This window comes from Danio rerio, chromosome 16, assembly GCF_052040795.2.
Source record: "Danio rerio strain M-AB ecotype USA chromosome 16, GRCz13ab, whole genome shotgun sequence".
NCBI classification, from domain to species: Eukaryota; Metazoa; Chordata; class Actinopteri; order Cypriniformes; family Danionidae; genus Danio; species Danio rerio.
The window spans coordinates 557,501-582,500 of record NC_141036.1 but is presented as its reverse complement, the minus strand read 5'-3'; the positions used below and the strand labels follow the sequence as shown (position 1 = coordinate 582,500).

The window sequence follows — 25,000 nt, the reverse complement described above, 5'->3', positions numbered from 1 at the left end:
CACACTAACGCACGCACATGCAGATACATGCACACACTCAATAGACAAACAAAAACATATGCACACTCACACACAAACACACACACAAAAACACATTAACACAACAAAATGCACACACATGCGCAAACACACACACACAAGCACGCACACATACAGACGCAAACACACACACACTTAATAGACAAACAGAAACAAATGCAACAACACACATGCAAACAGATGCATATGCATATTCAGACACACACACACATGCGCACACAAACACACACACACACACAGACAAAACACACACTCACCAGACATAGAGCGGTCTTGCCAGGTTACCTTGGAAGAACAAACTCTGGAAACCGCAAGAAGGTTGTTGCTGTATCGGATATGGTAGCAGCCGGAAGTTAACGAGAATCCGTTATGTTATTTATTAAATTACCCAATACACTGTATTTTTTAATGCATATCGATAGGGTAAATGATGCAATGCTATAAAAGCTTTTTTGAAGCTGGAGCATTTTTGTAGTGGGAAGCATTCTTCCAGATGAAGATAATTGTGGAATGAAGACTTTACTTAAACATACAAATTAACAGCAACAATATTTTTCTGTTTATTTATTGGTTAAATTTATTTGTACTTTTATTTCTTTCAAACATTATTAATATTGTCATATATTTATAAGGATTCTGCTGGAAACTGTAGTTGTGCTTTGTTTCTGTCTGTGCATCATACCCAGTGCTTTTCAAAGTTCTGTTCAGCCACTATAATGCAGCAACAGCAAGTGTGAAAGAAAGCCCCGTCCAGCAGAAGTCCAGCAGCGGCTGTGGGATTTGCTGGATCAGATGCCCGTTTGCTTGTCCAGAGAGCATTACACCAGAGGCCGAGCCAGAATTCGCTCATTCTGCATGCTGACAGTCAAATCCAGCGGTGACAGCAGCCTAGTGGCTCAGAGATCTCGTCCTGAGCCTGTTTTCCCTTGCAAACACATGCAAACAGAAGCTGATCCTTCACGCTGTCCGACAACACTGCCATCTGAGCCTGCTTGAGGAGCGAGAAAACAGCTCAGCAGGAGACGTGCACTGTCACTCGCTCTGTTTACAGACAGAGATCGCAATTAGACTCGTGCACGAAACTCCAATATCGCAGAAAACATTTGTGAATGCACTGTCTTGAGTTAAAGTGATCACTTCCTGATAAACTCGAGCAAATATGAGGCAGAGAGGTGGAGTTTGCTGCACTGTTGGGATTCGCCACTGTGGTGTTTGTCCTCTAATGAATGAGTTGTGCAGACGAAGACCAAATGCAATGAACGCGATGGCTTTTGGAGGTGTGAAATGGGAGCACAGAAAGATGCTTAAGACAGTTCTGGAGGGAATAATAATAGTAGAATAATAACACTGAAGCACTCTGATGACAGACTGATGGAGGGCTGAGGTCTTGTACAATCAGCACAACAACATTTCACATCAGTAACAATGGAAAGCTGGAAACCAACATTGATGACACAAAGACCCACACACACACACACACACACACACACACACACACACACACACCTAACCCTAACCCTACCCTAACCCATGTATATCGGTCACATCATCAGTAAGAAACGACATCACATGACTTCACAATAAACATGACTTTGTTTGTTGCTAATTTGTTGCCCTCTAGTGGACAAAATGACATACTGCAATGCCATGAACATGCACTAAAACAGCTCATGAAATTAGGAGATTTGAGATTTACTCACAGAGTTTGTTTGCTTTTGATTAACATGCATGTATTTTGAAATGTGAGTCATCAGAATACATCTTTGTTTGTTGTGAATATACGCCCTCTTTTGGCCAAAATGACACATTGTGCTAGTTATTGATGTAATTTTTTAAAGATTGTTCATAGAATTTTAAGCTTCAGGAATCATTCTGAATTTTCCCAGTGTTGGGTTGCAGCTGGAAGGGCATCTGCTGCGTTTAAACATGCTGGACAAGTTGGCGGTTCATTCCGCTGTGGCAACCCCAGATTAATAAAGGGACTAAGCCAACAAGAAAATAAATGAATGAACGAATGAATGAATCATTCAGAATCTCTTTATTATTTTCATATTCCTGGTTCTGCTAGGATTCAAACATTCATTATTTTTTTAAAAACAGATTTAGTTTAATATGTATATATGTAAAACCACATTTGTATCTCAAACTACACTACACTGCTCGCTGCAGAAGTTCTGACTAGCTCAAATTTTCAAGTGCTGATGGAAGTGTCAGCCAATCAGAACGCTGTATGCAAATACACCAGCTAGAGAGTGGCCTATTGCTGACTGAATTTCATTGGCTGACGCTTCTTTGACAATCGCTCCAGCCCCAACATCAGACACATCTTCAGTCAAGCATTGACGCTGAAGCCCCGTGTGATTGAGGCGTTAGGCTCATGCACAAAACTCCAATATGGCATAAAACATTTGTGAATGCACTGTTTTAAGTCGAAATGATCACTAAACTGGAGCAAATATAAGGCAGAGAAATGTTACGGTGGCTAAAAGAGCTTAATGCGTAGCAATTTAGGAAAGCGTGTGTACTTACAAAACACGCCAGAAATTAAGATCTTCATCAGTTTGACAGCAAACGTGTTGCGAATCCTCACAAAGCAAACACATTTGAGTCATCAAATTATGCTTTGTTTGTTGTGAATACACGCCCTCTGGTGGCCACAATTACACACTCTACCTTTATAGGCTTACACTATGTCACAAGCTGTTGATGCCATTTTCAAGCTTACATATTCCATGGTTCCATTTGAATCTGAAGAGTTTATATTTATAAAACAGATTTAGTTTAATATGTATATATATATTTAAAACCACATTTGTTTCTCAAACTATGCCTTTGTTCGTTGCTAATATGCATTAGCTAGTGGCAAAAATGACATACTGTGATGCCTTTAACATCCTCTCTAGATCAGATCAATCATTTTTGGAGATCTTAGATCTGAGTTTGTTTGCATTTAATTAATATTTCCATATTCCAGTTATGAAACTGTAACTCATCAAAACACGCCTTTGTTTGTGGTGAATACTCGCCCTCTAGTGGACAAAATTGCACACCATGTCTTTATAGCCTTTAAAATGTTCATCCATTCACTTTCTTTTCAGCTTAGTCCCTTTATTAATCTGAGGTTGCCACAGTGGAATGAACCACCAACTTATCCAGCACATGTTTTTACACAGCGGATGCCCTTCCAGCTGCAACTCATCTCTGGGAAACATCCATACACATTCATTCACACTCATAAACTATGGACAATTTAGCCTACCCAATTCACCTAAACCGCATGTGTTTGGACTGTGGGGGAAATCGGAGCACCCGGAGGAAACCCACACCAACACAGGGAGAACATGCAAACTCCACACAGAAACGCCAACTGAACAAGCCGAGACTCGAAGCACTGATTTTCTTTCTGTGAGGCGACAGCACTACCTACTGCGCCACTGCGTCTCCGCCTTTAAAATATATGTAATAAAATCTTGTCTTGTTTGTGGCTAGATGTAGAGTTTCAGCAGTGCAGATTTCCTCCGCATCTAATCAGAGATTGTCATCTGAACAGGAGTTCTTACAGCGTGTGGATCTGCTGGATTAAAATCACAGCATGTCCACGAGATGGATGCGATCATTGGCGCTGGATGGGGAATTTTAATGGGTTTCTTTTTGGGAATCTGTGAGCCGACAAGCTCAATTTGAAAATAATGATGCCTGACAAAGCTGACAGACGTCCTGAAGCACTGCTGAATCCATTCAGATGGAGAAAAGAGCTTTACTAACGGCCTGATAATTAATTATGGGGTGATTCACTGAACTTCACCTTATTGTACACATTGTATTAAACTACGATTAATTAGCGAAAGTCATATTCCATGGAGAGAGGAGAGGATTGAGACACTTTAAACACAGAAGTCAGTGTTTAACATTTAATACTACTACAGCCTATTAGAGACAATTCAGACAGAATTTCACCGTCACGTCTGTTAAAAATTGGAATAATTTGATTTTTGGGGGTTTTGCTCTCCATTGCTGAATATATGTAATTTTAATAATAATAAAAACAAATGTAATATTTTTAATATAAAAAAAATAAATAAATAACACAAAAAGAAATGACTTTCCACTCAAAAATAAATAAATAAATAAATAAATTACAATATTAATAATAACAATAAAAATACAATATTTTTTTCTGGATTATGTGTTAAATACCATTGATCCCCCCAACAGTCTTGAATTAACTGTGTGAAATCAAACATTTAATAATTTAATTAAGTTTGTCATGGTCAGCAGCAATACTCAGGTAGGCTGTGGCGTTGATGCTCAATTGGTACTAATGGACCCAAAGAAAATCTCCCCCACACCATTACACCACCACCACCAGCCTGAACCGCTGATACAAGGCAGGATGATCCATGCTTTCATGTTGTTGAGGCCAAATTGTGAGCCGAGCATCCGAATGTGTCAGCAGAAATGGAGACTCATCAGAGCAGCAACGTTTCTCCAATCTTCTATTGTCCAGTTTTGGTGAGTCTGTGTGAATTGTAGCCTCAGTTTCCTGTTCTTAGCTGACAGGAGCGGCACCCGGTGTGCTCTTCTGCTGCTGTAGCCCATCCGCCTCAAGGTTGGCCGTGTTGTGTGTTCAGAGATGCTCTTCTGCAGAGCTCGGTTGTAACGAGTGCTTATTTGAGTTACTGTTGCTGGAACCAGTCTGGCCATTCTCCTCTGACCTCTGACCTCATCAACAAGGTATTTGCGCCCACAGAACTGCCGCTCACTGGATATTTCCTCTTTGTCAGGGCATTCTCTGTAAACCCTAGAGATGGTTGTGCATGAAATCCCAGTAGATCAGCAGTTTCTGAAATACTCAGAGCAGCCTGTCTGGCAGCAACAACCATGCCACAATCAAAGTCTCTTAAATCCCCTTTCTTCCCCATTCTGATGCTTGTTTTTTTTTTTTTTTTTTTGTGGACAATTTTACTTTCAGTTCTACATTAAATTATATAAAAGTACATCTTCAATAATACAACACATTTTTTGACATCAGTTATTTGTAAGATGACAAAGCAGCTATTTATAGGGAGCAACTCATTTCAGAGACTAAAAAACAACACATCATGTCGGTCTTTGTCTGTGGGCTGAAAACGAGCAGAACGATGTCAATAAAGCAGCAGTTTCTGCCGGAGTGTTCGTGTCCTGAGGCCCCGGGGCCCGCACACTGAAGGGAATTGTCTTCTGGAAAGCCTCGGGGAGCCCTGGAGGAGCCCTGAATCTGCTCTTTAGATAAACACTGTGTTCTCCAGGAGACGCCGGCTGAAAACACTCCAGAAACAATGAAGAATGCAGGAAAACGGTTCAGAACTTCTGCTGTGCAAAGACAGAGTGTTTATGAACAGTGTTGGGGGAAATGCATTAAAGTAAGACGAGTTAAATATCCATAAATTAGCTGTTTTCTTTATTTTGTGCTCCATGTTTTTTTCCACATTTATTTCTGCTTTTGATTAGCATCATGGAATCTTGATCTTTCCTTTAAAGCTTTTCATGGAGAAATGTGTCTTTTCTGCACGTGTGTACTAGTCTGCTGTGCTATATTGTGTGGGTTAGTGTTGTGTATTAAACTACAAACACCTTGTAATAAACTGCAGCACATTTCCTGTTATTTTACACACTTATTTCTCTAGATATATCTCTTATTTCCTATACTTGTTATTTCTTATACATTACAATACTCAAATGACTAAAATGTCAATAAAAGTCCCTTTGCCAAACCGTAGAGATGAGTTTTCAAATTCAAAGGTCAAAAGTACCCAACACATGCTCATTCTGAAAACATGCCCCTATATACATTGGTGGAGATCACAAATTATGTTGCCAGAGGTGTGTTTGGTTGAAGGAGGAGGTGTTGAAGATGAACACAGAGACTCTTGATGAACTCTGGGATCCTGCTGAAGGCTTTCTTCTTCATTCCAGATGACTTTATTAATCAGTGATTTGGGTCATGTCAGAGATGTATGGATGCAGTCCTCCAAGCTCATGATGGAGTCAGACACAATATTCATTCTGTCTCCACTGCAGCAGGACTTTATATTCTATACTGGACATTATTTCTGTTCAGTGATGAGACTTTAGTCTGAGCAGAGTCAGAGCGCACTGTCCTCATCAAATCAGTCAACATCAAGACATGATCAGATTTATTGAGCTCAAATCAGCAAAATCTAGAGGCCTTCACCTTTCATAGAGACACTTCTGATGCCAAATCAGCAACTAGAGTCCAGTTATTATCTGTGTTTCTCATACTTGAATAGGCCACAGGAGTTTTGTCATGTAGTGTAGTTACTTCTTAGAGGAGTAGCTCAATATTGTAATGCAGAAGTAACTTTCCCCAACACTGACTCTGAGTGTTCAGGTTCTGCTCTCCAGAGTGTTTTCTTTGAAGCTCATCTGATCTGATGAAAGAAATGGTGTTGGTGAAGAGTTTTTATTTATTTATTACTGATCTGAGAGCATCTCTACAATCCCATCATTCACCACAAATGAATTCACCCCAGAAATAATGAGCCCTGCGTGTCAATTAACAAAAGAAAAGCAAGGGGAAGCATGAATATTTAGCGAGTTAAGAAAGCTTGGTGAGCCATCCTCATTGTTTTCTCCTTCTCCAGATCAGATTTGGAAACACTGGTACACGTCCCGCAGGAGCGGCAGATAATGGGCCAAACACACTGCCTTTCTTTCATTGCACATCGCCGTATTTGCATCTTTTCTGACATCAAACGGGATGAACGTCAGAGTGTAATTACAAGAGTCTACAGTACACACACACACACACACACACACACACACAAGGAAGTTTGCAAGACAAGATACAAGATGTCCATCACACTTTTTTGTGTGGAAAAATTCATGTTAATTCACAGAAAATATGGTAGAATTGCGTCCCCAAACACGTCATACAGTGTGTATAATATATACAGTGCTCAGCATAAATGATGAGTACACCCAATATTGAAAATTAATATTTTTATGTTTGTAGTTTATTTAAAAAAAATCCATTTTATTAAACAGTTTTACTAATTAAAATTAAAGTTTGGTCACCAGACATAATTAGCTATAGTAAGATAATACGTGAAGAGTTCAGATGCAAAAACCTCCAAGTGCCGTCTGAAATTTCCACTGAAAATGAACATTAATCTCATCCTCCTTTGTTTATGTTGAGTTATTTCACTTTAAAAATTGTGAAAAGAACTTATTCTTTGCCCTGAAAGTGACGTTAAGGAATATAAACACAAGAGCTTTAAAAAAAAAAGCCAATTTTAGAGGAACATTTCAGACGGCAATTGGAGGTTTTTGTATCTGAACTCTTCACATATAAATTCAACCAAGTTGAGTGCAAATACAAAAACTGAATCAAAGACGCACATCGTATTTTGGGAAGAAACCTGCATAATTTCTGGCCAAGCAACAAAACTCAATGATGAGTAAATGCCAATATGAATAAACTTGAAGTCAGAATTTGTATGAATAATATTGAGCTTATAGATACACCTTACTAGTATCAGGTTGAACCCCTTTTGCCTTCAGAACTGCCTTAATCCTTGCTTTTGTAGATTCAACAAGCTACTGGAAATATTCCTCAGAGATTTTGCTCCATATTGTCATGATAGCATCACACAGTTGCTGCAGATTTGTCGGCTGCACATCCATGATGCCAATCTCCCGTTCCACCACATCCCAAAGCTGCTCTATTGGATTGAGCTCTGGTGACTGTGGAGGCCATTTGGGTACAGTGAACTCATCGTCATGTTCAGCAGTCTGAGATGATTGAGCTTTATGACATGCTGCGTTATCCTGCTGGAAGTAGCCATCAGAAGATGGAGACACTGTGCTCATAAAGGGATGGACATGGTCAGCAGCAATACTCAGGTAGGCTGTGGCGTTGATGCTCAATTGGTACTAATGGACCCAAAGAAAATCTCCCCCACACCATTACACCACCACCACCAGCCTGAACCGCTGATACAAGGCAGGATGATCCATGCTTTCATGTTGTTGAGGCCAAATTGTGAGCCGAGCATCCGAATGTGTCAGCAGAAATGGAGACTCATCAGAGCAGCAACGTTTCTCCAATCTTTTGCTCTTTGAAATTCCACTCAGAAATTTAAACGCCCCTTGCTTTAATTAATACAAACAAACAAAACAAAAATCTTCATGCACAAGCTATTTCTTAAAACATAAAGGAAAATGTGGATTATTTAGAGAGCTAATCATCAGTATACACTATAGCGGTGTTAAATCTCTCACTGTGTTCTCCTCTCAGCTGTGTATGTGTGTCGATGTATGTGTGTGTGTGTGTGTATGTGTTTAATCACGTTAAAGCTGTGTGTTACACAAACTGAACGCCACATTTTCCCCAGCGCTGTACCTGAATCCCCTTCATCCATTCCCCTTCTGCAGCAGAGGCTCATGGGAAGGCTAGCAGAACACCGCCTATGGGATTAGCCATCCGTGTCGTCTCCGCATCCGCCACTTATCTGCTATCTGCAACACAAACGAAGCACAAACTTAATTCAATTTGATGTGATAGAGTTGCATGTTAAAGGGCTGTGTGTGTGTGTGTGTGTGTGTGTGTGTGTGTGTGTGTGTGTATGGAGTGGGGCCTGCTGTGCTGGAGGAGATACAGAGGCCCCGGAGTCATGTATGTGTGTGTGTGTGTGTGTGTGTGTGTGTGTGTGTGTGTGTGTGTGTGTGTGTGTGTGCTGGGAATGGGATTTGGCATGGAGATGTGCTGCTGAACACACACAGAAGCATTTCATCTGATGGACAGCAGGAGAATATCCAACACACACACACACACACACACACACACACACACACACACACACACACACACACACACACACACACACACTGTTTACATTCATTCGTCCCTTTTATTACAGAGCGTTTGAAAAATATACTATTAGGTACACCTGTCCAGCTGCTCGTTAATTCAGATTTCTAATCAGCCCGTCACATGGCAGCAGCTCACTGCATTTAGGCATGTAGACATGGTCGAGACCAGGGGTCACCAATCTCGGTTCTGGAAGGCGACCAACTTGCAACTTGCCTCAACACACTTGCCGGGATGTTTCAAGCATACCAAGTAAGACCTTGATTAGCTTGTTCAGGTGTGTTTGATTAGGGTTGGAGCTAAAATCTGCAGGACACCGGCCCTCCAGGAACAAGTTTGGTGACCCCTGGTCAAGAGGATCTGCTGCAGGCCAAAGTGAGCATCAGAATAGGGAAGAAAGGGGATTTAAGAGACTTTGAACGTGGCATGGTTGTTGCTGCCAGACGGGCTGCTCTGAGTATTTCATAAACTGCTGATCTACTGGGATTTTCACGAACAACCATCTCTAGGCTTTACAGAGAATGCTCCGACAAAGAGGAAATATCCAGTGAGCGGCAGTTCTGTGGGCGCAAATGAAGCCAGAGGTCAGAGGAGAATGGCCAGACTGGTTCCAGCAACAGTAACTCAAATAAGCACTCGTTACAACCGAGCTCTGCAGAAGAGCATCTCTGAACACACAACACGTCCAACCTTGAGACGGATGAGGAAAATCTTTGAGGAATATTTCCAGTACCTTGTTGAATCAAAACAGGGTCCAACCCAGTACTAGTATTGTAGACCTAATCAGGGCTTAATTTGTGACAGAGCACCTCATTTTTTAGGATCACCCCTCCTCAACCACCCTTCTCCCTCGTCCGCTATTCACTTTATCTGTCTTCAGTGAGTCCCCAGCTGTCTTTACTGTCGTCCGCGACTCCCCTGCCCTGCTCACTTTCGTCCACGACAGCCTTCTGCCATCCACCGCACCAACACCCCCCACCCACGCCCCATTTTCATGCATGATACCTGTCCCTCCTCAGGTAACATGCTGGATCGGTTAAACCCATCTGTTCCGGGACCTCGTAATTAACAAATTTTATATATATATATATATATATATATATATATATATATATATATATATATATATATATTTATATATATATATATATATATATATATATATATATATATATATATATATATATACTAAAGTTTTTGTTCAAATATAAATGATATTGTAAATCGTCTTGTTATATTTTATATGATCTGTTGCTGTTGTTGTACCAACTTGGAACACAGAAGTGTACAACTCATGTCTGAACTTCATTTCGAGTTCTTCTATCGACTGTTCTGGTACTGACAGTAATGAGCACCACTTTGTAAAAGCTGAAACTGCTGTATCCAGACACTCTCCCTGTGCATTATTAATTCTTTTTCACATATTTCCCAAATGATGTTGAACAGATTCAGGAATTTTTCAAAGTATTTCCTCTAACATTTCTTTTCTTCTGGAGAAAGTCTTATTTGTTTTATTCTGGCTAGAATAAAAGCAGTTTTTAATTGCCAGTATTATAATATATAATATTTGTTTTGGATTGACTTGCCTAATTACCCTAACTTTACCCTGATTACCCTAGTGAAGCCTTTACATGTCACTTTAAGCTGAACACTAGTGTCTTGAAGAATATCTAGACTAATATAATGTGCTGTCATCATGACAAAGATGAAATAAATCAGTTATTAGAGATGAGCTATTATAGTTGTGATGTTTAGAAATGTGTGCTCTACATCAAACAGAAACTAGGGGAAAATATAAGTGAAGCCAAATTTAATAGGAGGGTTAATAATTCTGACTTTAACTGTGTGTTAAAGCAAAAATCCAACAGATTACACACACACACACACACACACACACACACACACACAGTAGACTTCTTCAGCTTCAGATAAGTGTGAATGAATCGGAGCCAATAACTGAAGGCTTTAGCAGATAAACATGTATTTACTGCTGCTGCTCTTCAATGTAATCTCTCAAAGATGCTAATGCTACGATCCAACGGCAGACAAATCCACCCAAATCCTGGAGGAGTCTTAATAAAAGTGTCTAAATTCAGCAGATAAAGACCTCCGCGGCGCCACAAAGAGCGCCAGCATTCGCATTTTAAGGTGAAGAATATTACAGAGGCGAACATATTTAAAGCGCTTCCTGCGGAGATTAGAGCGCGCTCAGTTTAAACATAATCGATTGTTCTGGACGGGTCTGTGCGTCTGCCGTAATGGACTCTAATAAATACGGCGTGTGCTGAGCGCCATTAATCTACATGTTCTGGAAGTGTAACGCGGCGTCACACATATTCCATCACACGTGCAATTGGCTTTTCCCCGGCTCTACAAGTCATTTGCTGTGTAATGCAGCTGGAGAAACACATCAGGACTGACTCAAGCTAAATCACTCATCGCATCAACTCAATTTAATTGAGTTGCTTTCAATACATTTGTTTAGCACCAACTAGAAATGCTATTTACATAATTGAATGCAACTGAGTTGGTCCAGCACAATCTTATTATATACGAGTTTAAAAAAGGGCGGCACGGTGGCTCAGTGGTTAGCACTGTGGCCTCACAGCAAGAAGGTCACTGGTTCGAGCACCAGCTGGGTTAGTTGGTGTTTCTGTGTGGAGTTTGCATGTTCTCCCCGTGTTGGCGTGGGTTTCCCCCGGGTGCTCCGGTTTCCATCACAGTTCAAACACGTGCTATAGGGGAATTGGTGAACTAATGTGGCCGTAGTGTATGAGTGTGTGTAAGTGTGTGTGAATGAGTGTGTATGGGAAAAAGCCGTATGTATTTTGCTGTGTGATGTCAGTGTAAATGAAGCAAACGTGAACGAATCCATCAGAAGGAAATTAAGGTGCGTGTGTTTGTGCGTGTGTGTGTGTGTGTTCAGTCCAGATGGAGATTCATTAGTGCTGAACTCCATTATCTGCAGCCATCTAGTGTCTGTTTTGTGCTCTAGATGAAGATTATCAATACTGGAACTGGAAACATCAGCAGCACACACACTATAAGTGTTATTATGATGACAATCACGGATTCATCAACATGACAAAATAATGAAAATAAATAAAAAAAATAAAAAAAAATAAATAAAAAAAATAAATATAAACATTAATGGCATGCTACTACTCAAAAGCCTTCAACAGTTTAATTTAATTTAATTTATTTTAGTTTAGTTTATTTCATTTTATTATATTGGATGTATTTAAACTTTATTTTATTAACTTTATTATGTCATGCTATTTTATTTTATTTTAATTTCATTTAAATGTATTTAAATTTATTCTATTTTATTTTATTTTAATAATTGAATTTAATTTAACAAATTTCAATTTAATTTAATTTAATTTAATAATTTAATTTCAATTAATTTAATTGTACTAATTTAAATTTAATTTAATTTTAATTCATTTTATTTGATATATATTTTATTTGATTATTTGATTAGCATTAACCCCTTGAGATGTACTATCTCATTTTCAAGGTGGGTGCTTGTCTGTATTGTAGATTTTTGTGTTGTCGTTTGTGTGTGTCTGTATGTGTGTATGTATTTGTGTTGACGTGTGTGATCGTGAGTGTGTGTGTGTAACTATTTGTGTTGTCATGTTTGTATTTGAGTGTGATTGCAAGTGTGTGTGTGTGTGTGTGTGTGTGTGTGTGTACATATGTGTGTCTAGCTTTTTGTGTTGGCATGTGTGTGTCTATAGATACTCGTGTTGTCATGTTTGTGTGAGATTGTGAGAGTATGTGAGAGTGCGTGAGTTCAGGTATTCAGTCAAACACACACATACACACACACACACACACACACACACCTGTACCCCTCAGGGCAGCAGTCTGAGCCCGCAGCTCTTTCACCTGTGCTGGAGGAACAGCATTAATCAGCTTCAGGTGTCTTTACTCTTACGTCTGAAGAAATATTGTGCTTCCATGTGGGAGGTGGGACACACGGACACACACACACACACACACACACACTTATCGATTAATGAAAAACTAATTAAAAGAAAATAAGTGCTGACCTGAGGAGCGTCTGGGCCGACTGTACACACACACACACACACACACACACACACACACACACACACACACATATATATTTATAAGTTGATTGTGTTTTTGAGTGCAGCACAGGGTTACACAAACACACCGCAATGCTCCACGCTTACACTACAGCGCTTTCAAACTGACCTCAGGACAGCCACAAATAAACCACTGGAGGTCCACATCTGGCCCTGATTAAGACCCCATTAGATTCAGCGCGCAAGACCACTAAACAGGGTGTGTGTGTGTGTGGTTTGGTGTTTTTCAGGAGAGTGGATTGATCTTTTGTCTCTGTGTGTGTGTGTGTGTGTGTGTGTGTGTGTGTGTGTGTGTGTGTGTGTGTGTCTATTTTGGGTGTATAGATGGGGTTTGTTTAGTGTGTGTGTGTGTGTGTGTGTATGTGTTTGGTTTGATCTATTTCTGGTGTGTGGACAAGTCTTTAGTGTGTGTGCGTTTGTGTGTGTTTGGTGTGTGTCTGTGTGATCTGGTTTATTTCGGGTGTGTGGACGGGTACTTGTGTGTGCGTGTGTGTGTTTGGTGCATGTTTATGTGTTTGTGTGTGGTTTGATCTTTGTGTGTGTGTGTGTGTGTGTGTGTGTGTGTGTGTGTGTGTGTGTGTGTGTGTGCGTCTGTGTGATTTAGTCCATTTCGGTTGTGTGGACAGGTGTTTTGTGTTAGTGTGTATTTGTGTGTGTGTGTGGTTTGGACTTTTTTGGGAGAGTGGATTGATCTTTTGTCTATGTGTGTGTGTGTATGTGTGTGTCTATTTTGGGTCTATGGATGGGTCTTGTTTAGTGTGTGTGTTTGGTTTGGTATATTTCAGGTGTGTGGACAGAGATGGTATGTGTGTGTGTGTGTGTGTGTGTGTGTGTGGGGGGGTGATTTGATTTAATTTGGGTGTGTGGACGGGTATTTGTTTGTGTGTGTGCGTGTGTGTGTGTGTTATGGTATGTGTGTGTTTGATGTGTGTGTTTGATGCGTGTTTGTGTTTGTGTGTGTGTGGTTTGATCTTCTGTGTGTGTCTGTGTGATTTGGTCTTTCGGTTGTGTGTGTGTGTGTGTGTGTGTGTGTGTATGTATTTTCCCAGCCCTGTTCTGAAAGCTGCCGCACACACAGAAGATCAGAAAGTCAGGACTCGTCTGTAATGTGCAGGTGTCTTTCCTCTTTCCCTCATGTGCTGCTGGGTGTTTTCTTAACCTCCGTCAGGATATGAGAGCCAACCTCAATCTCAGCGCCGTGAATTAGGACGTAAAGCAGGTAAATATGGCAGAGGCGCCTGTGGAGTGTAATTGTATCAGACGCCAAACAAATGGGAATGAATTATTAAAGTGCAATGAGCAATCCTAATGCTTCCCTTTACTGTGGAACAACACTGCTGTCCTGTCTGATCTCAATGTGTCAGAATAACGCAGCCCATGCTGGAGCAAAGGGGTCATTATTGTCCAGGTAAAACAACCATGTGCTGGAACTGAAATTAGCTGCTTTCATTTATTCATTTTATTTTCAGCTTAGTCCCATTATTCATCAGGGGTGACCACAGTGGAATGAACCGCCAACTATTCCAGCATATGTTTTACACAGCGGATGCCCTTCCAGCTGCAACCCAGCACTGGGAAACCATTTCATCAATAATTAAATATTTGCTTTAAACGTGCTTCACAAGGGTGGTACGGTGGCTCAGTGGTTAGGAACCACAAGAAAGTCTCTGGTTTGAGTCTCGGCTAGGTCAGTTGGTGTTTCTGTGTGGAGTTTGCATGTTCTCCCCGTGTTGGTGTGGGTTTTCTCTGGGTGCTCTGGTTTCCCCCACAGTCCAAACACATGCGCTATAGGGGATAGATGAATTACATTGAACGTAGTGTATGAGTGTGTGAATGGGTGTGTATGGGTGTTTCCCAGTACTGGGTTGCAACTGGAAGGGCATTTGCTGCATAAAAATGGAATAGTTGGTGGTTCATTCTGCTGTGACAACCCCAAGTAAATGCATGCTCATTTTCATGGTATAGTCTATTATCAAATAAATTAAATTAAATTAAATTAAATTAAATTAAATTAAATTAAACTAAATTAAATTAAATTAAATTAAATTAAATTAAATTAAATTAAATTAAATTAAATTAATTTAAGTGCTCGTTTTTATGTTATAGTCTGTTATCAATTAAATTTAATTAATAAAATAAAATAAAAGTAAATATAATTAAAGTAAATAATAAAATAAAATAAATGCATGTTCATTTTTATGTAACAGTCAACGGTTTATGTTTTGTTATCAATTAAATTCACAAAATAAAATGTTAAAAAATAAATTAAAATAAATACAATTTGATAAAATAATAAAACTAAATAAACGCTTGTTCATGATCATGTTATAGTCTTTTATCAATTAAAATAAAATATATTTAACTAATAAAATTAAAGAAAATAAACGCTATATAGTAATCACTATATAGTCAATTATTGAATAAAATTAAATAATAATTTAGATAAAGAAATAAATTAAATAATAAAATCAAATTAATTTAAATAAATCCATGTTCAATTTCATGTTATGGAATATCATCAATTAAATATAGTTAATAAAATAAAATAAGCAAAACTGGCTGTAGTGTATGAGTGTGAATGCAAGAGGGTATGGGTGTTTCCCAGTGTTGGTTTGTGGCTGGAAGGGCATGCGCTGAGTAAAACATATGATTGATAAGGCGACCCCTGAATAATAAAGGGACTAAGTCAAAAAGAAAATGATTGAATGAATGAAAATAAAAAACTAAATAAAATAAAATAAAATAAAATAAAATAAAATAAAGCAAAATAAATGCATGTTTATTCTCACAATATAGTCTACTATCGATTAATTTAAATTAATAGAATAAAATACAAGTAATGCAATTATCATGATGTGGACATTTACTGAAGTTTAATTTCATTTCATTTCATTTAAATAGCCTTGACTTTTGTTTAATGAATGCAACATTAATGCTGATGCTTTATTTGTCCATTCTTTGGTACTATTATTAAACATCTGTTAGAATTTCCCAAATTTAGCCTTCAATATGTTATATTTTTATCACTCCATAGTCTCAAATTTTTCTAATTTTCTGTTACGTTTCAATTTGCATGTGCAGAATTATATTGCACACACACACAGACACACACACACACACACACACACACACACACACACACACGCACACGCACACGCACACACACACACACACACACTGTACTGCATTATTTGCATCCAGACTATTGTGCAAAGTTCAGTTGAATGGTTTTTTTAAGAGAAGTGACGGATCTCACCGTGTCTTTTTCTCTTCAGTTCCTCATTGCTCCAGGCACTAGAGAAGCAGAATGTATATTTTATGAAGGAAAGATTGTCTAACTGCTGGGTCAAGATTGACTGGAGTGATTGGCAGACGCTGCTTAGCATATTGAGCTTTTGTTTTGCGTGCTGTAGCAATAAATAAGGCCTCGGTTAGCCGTCGTTTGCAGTCCGATCACAGCTCTCGGCCCTATTCAGAGGAGATAAATGTGATTTAAATTAATAGCCGGTCCTAAATAACTCCTCAGATGGTAAACGATGCATTTATCAGATACAGACAGCCAATGTCCCGTGATTCATGGGCCCCTTACAACATGAAGGGAGCCTACAAAAATTGTTATTACTTTTTAATAAAGTGTATCAGGCGCTCGTCAGTCATTTATCAGAGCAGCTCAGTCAGATGACGGCGTTTTACCGCGCACTGGAGGGGCAGACACATGAAATATGGCTCTCTGCGTAAAAACATCAGCGCTCAGGCAAGAGAAAACCCTTTCAGGAAAAGACTGAGACTTGTAGAACTCACGGGATGTAGTGGGTTTGCTGCATTTATGTACTGAATTAGCTCTACTAAAAATAATGACCTGACCTCAACCCCAACCCCAACCCTAATGAATTAGAAAATTAATAATAATAAAAAAACATGTTGAATTAAAAGAGCTGTTTCTACATTATCTTTGGTATTGATAGCATTTAGTCCAACACAATAAATAAATGAATAAATAAATAAATGAATAAATAAATAAATAAATAAATAAATAAATAAATACATACATACATTTAAATTAAATTAAATTAAATTAAATTAAATTAAATTAAATTAAATTAAATTAAATTAAATTATAAATAATTAATTAATAAATAAATAATCATTATTTAAATTCAATAATCTTAAAAAATATATGTTAAAATTAATATTAAAAAAACATTTCTAAAGCTGTCTTTTTATATATGCCAACAGCAACATTAATACAGATGCTCTGTTTGCCTGTTTCTGTACTAATGTTAAACATCTTTTTGATTTTCCTAAAATTACCCTTGTTTTAGCCAATTTGCCTAGGCTTGGATGTCTATAAGTCGTTTAATAAACACAATGTGGTGCATCTTGGTGCAAAAAAAGCATCTTTTACTTGTGTGTGGTCTCAGAATCTTCTTTATTCTGTTGACTTTTTAATGTTTATTTGTTCTGCTGTAGCTTTGTTAAAGTGGCTCTGAATTATTGATTTAGCATTTTAAATCTTAAGTAAAAACATATAACAAATATTTTTAAAATCTTTTAAAGTAGCAACATTATTTAACATTTAGTTTTATTTAAAGTTTCCATGCAATAGAAACTGAGATTGTGCTCTTTTTGGTGCTATGGGGAAATAGATCTATTAGAATCAGTTTGGTAATGAGAAAAGTGTAGGGCAGAGCATAATTTTGTCCTTTGGGAACTTATTGATCATTGGAAGATTGATGTTGCTAAAAAAATTAAAGAAGGTTGACTAATAAACAAAACCAAGGCAGAAACTAAACAAACCCTGATAGCACCGCCCTAAATGACTGGTAGCCCCGCCTGAAAGAACTGACAGTCCCGCCCTAAATCACTAATAATCAACCTTAAAGGACTTATAGCCCCGCCCTAAAGCACTGATAGCCCCACCTTAAATCACTCATAATCCGTCTTAAATGACAGATAGCCCCGCCCTAAACGACTAATAGCCCTGCCCTAATGGACTGATGGCCCCATCCGAAATTACTGATAATCTGTCTTAAAGGACTGATAGCCACACCCTAAACGACTGATAGCTCCTCCCAAACCAAAATGTCTAGTAGTTGCCCTGTCATAGATGACTGATAGCTCCGCCCTAAATAATTGATAGCCCCGCCTTGAAGTACTTATAGGCCTGCCCTAAATAAAATATACCCCACCCTAAATGACTAAAAACTCCTCCCAAATCAAAATGACCAATAGGAACCATCCAAGATGACTGATAGCCCCGCCTGAAATAACTGATAGCCCCTTCCTACAGAACTGATCGCCCCACCCTAAAGGACTGATAGCCCCGCCCAAAATCACTGATCAATCAAGCCTTTATTTGTCACTACACTTTCGTATAGCGAAATTGATAACCCCGCCATAAATGAATGATAGCCCCGCCTGAAATAACTGATATCCCCTTCCTAAAGGACTGATAGCCCCGCCCAAAATGATTGATAGCCCCACCCTAAATGACTGATAACCTGCCCTAAATTACTGAAAGCTCCTCGCAAATCAAAATGAGTTGGCCAGTCCTAGATGACTGATGGCCACGCCCTAAGTAACCGATAGCCCCGCCCTAAATGACTGATTTGAAGTATTCTAAAGGACAGGTAGCTCCGCCCAAAAGCACTGATTTTCTCCTACAACACTTCTATACTATAAGGTGCTGCTGTGTAAATATAAAAAACAGTCCATTTTGATTTCACTCCGACTTTCAGCTCCAGAGCTCTCAACATCATTCCTTAGTCTTCTGCACATTTTTAACAAATTTTTCTACAAAATTATGCGCATAATTAGCAAAAAAAGAGAAGTGCACAGATTCTGTCTGGCCCTATTTCTTTACAGCTGATGAATGGCATCAACAGAGCATCAGGCATCACAGACATGCTCAGCGAGCGACTGCACCTGCACAAGCTGCTTAAACCCCGTCCACGTAAGAAACGCCAGAGAAGCAGAAACAGACATCCGTCACCGGCCTGTGATTAAGCGCTCGCCTTGACCTTGCTCCTCCGACGGAAATAAACAGATCAACCTCCTAATTTCTCCAACAAATAAGTGCGAGCCCTTTCATTTCAGCGTGAGGAGTGTGTATCACAAGCTTCTCGCGCAGGTAACACTCAATCCATTAACCTTTGCTTTTAGCCCAGACTGCAGGTCGCCCACACACACACACACACACACACACACACACACACACACACAGCTTTTAATACATTTTTCTTAATAGTTGTTGGGCGGTGAGTGAAAAGGGCAGCTCTCCTCCTCTTGACATTGACTCATAATAAGGTTTGTGCTTTTCTTCTCCGGCTGTCTGCAGTCTCTCCACACACTCATATCAAAGGGCTTGTGAAGGCAGGGGTCATGTTAAATTGTAACGCAAATGTTATTCCTCAATTATCCAACTGGGCTAAATGTCAACCGCTCGAGGGGGAAGATCTCTGTGTGTGTGTGTGATTTTTAATTGCGTGTGAAGGGGCCCGGGGGCTCCGGCAGTCAGGTGAGCATCTGAGAAACACTCGCTCACGGTCGCATCGGTTTGTGATCAATCCTAAAAATGCTGTGTTAAAATGCTGGGTTGATTTATAGAAATGTTGGGTCAAATATGGAGTGCTGTTTAAATCATATAGACAATTCTTTGCATGTGTTCACATTGTTAAAAACATCAGTAAATGAGTTTCCCATACTCTATATTGTGTTTAATGCTGTATTATGCTTCTGAACTGCATTATGGGGAAGTTCAAGTAACTTTCCTCCACAAATTTTGATGTTGAGAAGTTTTGTTGATATTTAAACAGAAATTGAGTGATATACTTCCTGGCCACATTATTAGGTACACCAACTGCTTGTTTACGCAAATTTCTATTGTTGGCATGGTTGTTGCTGCCAGACGGGCTGCTCTGAGTATTTCAGAAACTGCTGATCTACTGGGATTTTCACGCACAACCATCTCTAGGCTTTACAGAGAATGCTCCGACAAAGAGGAAGTTTCCAGTAAGTGGGCGCAAAGTTCTGTGGGCGCAAAGTTCTGTGTTTTCCAGTTCTGTGGGCGCAAATGCCTTGTAGACGCAAGAGGACAGAGGAGGATATATTGAAAACATAAAGAAAGGAAAAAATCCTAATAATGATATTTTTAGTCCAAATAACTAATAATTATAAAAAAAATAAAATAACAAAAAACATTTTCTGTATGTATTTCTGCTTTCTGTATGTATATATATATATATATATATATATATATATATATATATATATATATATATATATATATATATATATATATATATATATATATAATTCTTAAATTTATAATAATAATAATAATAATAATAATAATAATAATAATTATTATTATTATTATTATTATTATTATTATTATTATTATTATTATTATTATTATTATTATAAAACATCCGGGTGTTTTTCTCTTGCTTCTAGTCCAAAACATCAAACAATTCTTAAAGCAAAAACATTTATTTAGACAGAGTTAAAATTAAATATAGATAAACCTCCAATGGGTTAAAAAGTAAAGTCCCCAGTGTAACAAAAAATAATATAAAATAAAAAAAAGACCATAAAACAACAAAGAAAGCACTGGTAGTTTATTACCAAGTTGTTGTACTGTCATTTACACACATATAAATAAAAAAATAAAAATAAAAATACATAAATAAATAAATAAATAAATGAAATGTGTATATATATATATATATATATATATATATATATATATATATATATATATATATATATATATATATATATATATATATGCAAAAAAAAAGAACAATGTTTATGGTTTTATTACTTAATAATGCATGAATTACAACTTTTGACATTTGAAAATTGAAGTATATATATATATATATATATATATATATATATATATATATATATATATATATATATATATATATATATATATATATATTTTTTTTTTTTTTTTTATTTATAAACTTCAATTTTCAAAAGTCAAAAGTTGTAATTCATGCATCATTAAGTAAAAAAAAAAAACATAAACATTGTTCTTTTTTTTTTTGCAAATTTGGCCCAGCGTTATGTTAAAACACCCAGCATGTCTGAGAGTGACACGTCAGGCTGATTGTATGTGTGTGCGTGTGTATTAAAGCATAGCCTCATTCCTGTGCCGGCTGGAGCTCAGAGCTGCACTGCATCTAATGAAAACCCCAGGATGATTGACACCTCAATGGCGGAACTAACAGAGGAGGGCGTTCGGGACGGGGGTCAGCGGGGGTCAGCGCTCGGGGACTTCGGCCACTGCACCTTACCCATACGCTACAATTTTATTTGCAATAACAAATTGACTTGAATTGGACTAAGTGGAGATCAGGACCCGGCGTGGACAGACGGGTGTGAAGATCAGCAAAAACACACACATGATGTTAAATAGAGCGAGCGTGAGATGGGATGCCAGAAAACTACTGTGATTCTCGGATGTTAAGAGTCGTTATCAGCGTGATAGTTTACTTGTGCTTATTGCAAATGTGTTAGTTGAATAAATGTGAAAGCTGCCATACAAAATAGTGCAGAAAGAGTCCATGCAGAACACTGAACAGTGGAATAAGAGCTTACTTTATAATGGCTAATGATCAGTTAATATCTTAGGCAGGTATTAGGTCAGAATTGATAGGTGTGAATTGCTGCTTAAACAAAAGGGTTCCTGTATTTATCTTATCATATTTGTGCTGTTGACCAGTACAGTTCACTACCAGATCTGATTGCTTGATTTTACTTGTTACCACGTAAGAAACTATTGTTTTTATAGTTGAATGAATGAATGAATGAATGAATGAATGAATGATTAATTAATTAAATAATAAATGGACAGACAAATGAGTGGATGGATGTATGGCCAGATGGAGAAATGGATGGATAGACAGAGAATGGATGGATTGATTAATGATTGAACTAACAAACAAACAAATGGATAGATGGACAGATGAATGAATGAATTAATGAACAGACGAATGAGTGGGTGGATGTATAGAGAGATGGAGAAACGGATGGATGGACAGATGAGTGAATGGAAGGATTGATGAATGATTGAACAAACAAACAAACAAACGATCTGATGGACAGATGGATGGATGGACAGAAGAATGAATTAATGAGTGGATGAATGAGTGGATAGATGTATTGATAGTTGGAGGGATGGATTTATGGATAGACAGATGAGTGAATGAATGAATGGATGGATGAATTGATGAATTAATAAATTAATAAACAAACAAACAAATGAATGAGTGAATGAACAGATGAACAGATAAATGGATGGATGGACTTATGAATGAATGAATAAATTAATAAATAGATGAACGAGTGGGTGGATGTATGAACAGATGGATGGATGGATGGATGGATGGATGGAGGAAAGGATGGGCAGACAGACGGATGGATAAACAGATAATTGAATGAATGAATTAATTAATTGATTAATAAATTAGTGGGTGGATGTATCGACAGATGGATGGATGGATGGATGGATGATGGATAGATGTGATTGATGGATGAATGGACAGATGAGTGAATAAATGTATGTATGTATGGATGGATAGATAAACAAAAATGGATGGACAGATGAATGGAAAAACAGAAGGATGGATGACAGAAAAAAATGATTGAATGGATGGATGGATGGATGGATGGATAAATGGATGGATGGATGGAGAAATGTATGACTGGATGAATGGGAGGATGGATGGGTGGATGAATGAATGAACTATTGAATGAATGAATTAATGAGTGGATGGATGGATGGATGGATGGATGACTAAATGACAGGGTGAACAATTGAATGGATGGATGGATAGATGAATAAATGGATGACTGGACGAATGGACAGATGAATGAATGAATGAATGAATGAATGAATGAACAAACAGATGGACAGATAGATGATTGATTGACAGATTTCAGCCATGTATATTATTCAAACAAATTGACCGCGACTCAATAAAATCATATTTGGAACACGCAACACGACACAGCTGTAGAGCGTCACCCTGTTGCCATGGTTACCATTCTAGATGACCAGGCCTGTACTAGCATCTGTTTGACGACAATTGAAGTATACAAGCAGAAGTGATGTTTCTGGGTCATATCTGCTGCATACATGTGTTTGTGTGTGAGACCCCTGAGCATGTGTGTATTAGGGCTGATAAAGGGCCCTAGCGTCTAAATGAGACACTCTCCTTCACTATACGGAGCTGTTTTATGACAGAGGTCAGACTCTCAGGGTTTCTATCGCTTTCAATCTCCACATGACAGATGGAGACGCGCTCTATTGTCACACGCTACTAATGAAACTGATCTCATAAAAGAGCAATCACACACACACACACACACACACACACACGTACACAAATATCTTCCCTTTGTCAAACTAGGATTTCAACTGAATGCTTAAGAGTGATTATATAGTTATGTATACATGAATGGATGTTAATTAGCCTGGGGTTTTGTGTTGTTAATGTCAGCTATAACTGTAAAAACATGTTCATATTAACAAACGAAAGAGACGTACAGTACTGCTGGTATATCATTAAATCAATATAAATCAGTGTGTTCTTCCTGATAGGATTGATAAAAACGGCCTGCATTCAGTAATATATTAAATAAACAGCAGGAGATAAGGTGACAAACGTTTCAGCTATGAGACTTTGTCAGTGTAATGATTCATTCTCTGTTGGTGTAAATAAATGTTAAAAATAAAAATAAATATTATGTATATAATATAACAATATAAAAAAAATTAACGATATAAAAAATAAAAAAATAAATGTAAAATAAAAATAATTAAATATGCATATAATTCAACAATATGAATAAATACATAAAAAAGTACATTTAAAAGAAAAATCAATAAATAATAATGTGTATAAAATAAAAAAATAAATGTGTATATATTATAACAATATAAAAAATAATAAATAAACAAACAAATAAATAAATAAATAAATAAATAAATAAATGTAAAACAAAAATAAATAAATAAATAATACAAAGTAAAAATAAATAAATAAATAAAATATAACAATATAAATAAGTACAAAAATAAATTAATAATTAAATATAAAATTAAAATAAATAAATAAATAAATAAATAAATAAATGCAAAAAATAAAATAATAAATATGTATATAATATAAATAAAAAATAAATAAGTATATAAATAAATAAATTAATAATTCATGCAAAATAAAAAAAATAAATAAAAATGTATATAATATGAAAACGTAAAAACATAAATAAATAAATAAATAAATAAATAAATACGTTTATAATATAGCAATATAAATAAATAAATAAACAAATGAATGAATGATTTAATTAATTACAAATTAAATAAATAAACTTAAAATAAAAAATTATAAAAAAATATGTATATAAATAAATAAAAAATAAAGAAAGAAATAAAGAAAGAGAAAAAAAATAAATAAAAATATGCATATTAATAAATAAATAAATAAATAAACAATAAGTACAAATAAATAAACAGACACAAATGTATATAAATAAATAGATACATAATATAAATAAATAAATACATATGTATATAATATAACAATATATATAAATAAATAAATAAATAAATAAATAAATGCAAAAAAAATAAAAAAGTATATAATATAACAATGTAAATAAATAAATAAATAGATAAATAAATAAATAGCGTCACTGTAGCGCAGTGGGTAGCACGATCGCTTCACAGCAAAAAGGTTGCTGGTTTGAGTCTCGGCTGGGTCAGTTGGTGTTTCTGTGTGGAGTTTGCATGTTCTCCCCGTGTTGGTGTGGGTTTCCTCCTGGTGCTCTGGTTTCCCCCACCGTCCGAACACATGCAGGAATTGATGAACTAAATCAGCCTAAGTGTAGGAGTGTGAATGCAGGAGTGTATGGGTGTTTCCTAGTGTTGGGTTGTGTCTGGAAGGGCATC

At 37.1% G+C, this 25,000-nt stretch overlaps 1 long non-coding RNA gene across 3 annotated transcripts in view; it reads right to left on the bottom strand.

Annotated features, from left to right (window-relative positions):
• Positions 1-608: 608 nt before the first annotated feature.
• The window catches only part of LOC147833233 (uncharacterized), an 89,668-nt gene continuing 65,276 nt past the window's right edge, over positions 609-25,000 (bottom strand). Inside the window, exons 3-4 of one of the 3 annotated variants that reach the window (XR_015510765.1) lie at positions 8,444-8,559; positions 609-1,080 (exon numbers count right to left, since the gene is read on the bottom strand). This is a non-coding gene — a long non-coding RNA (uncharacterized LOC147833233). Of the gene's footprint in view, positions 1,081-6,199; positions 6,471-6,692; positions 6,828-8,443; positions 8,560-25,000 lie in introns of those variants that run through there. The other 2 variants (XR_015510764.1, XR_015510766.1) reach the window with 2 other exon arrangements.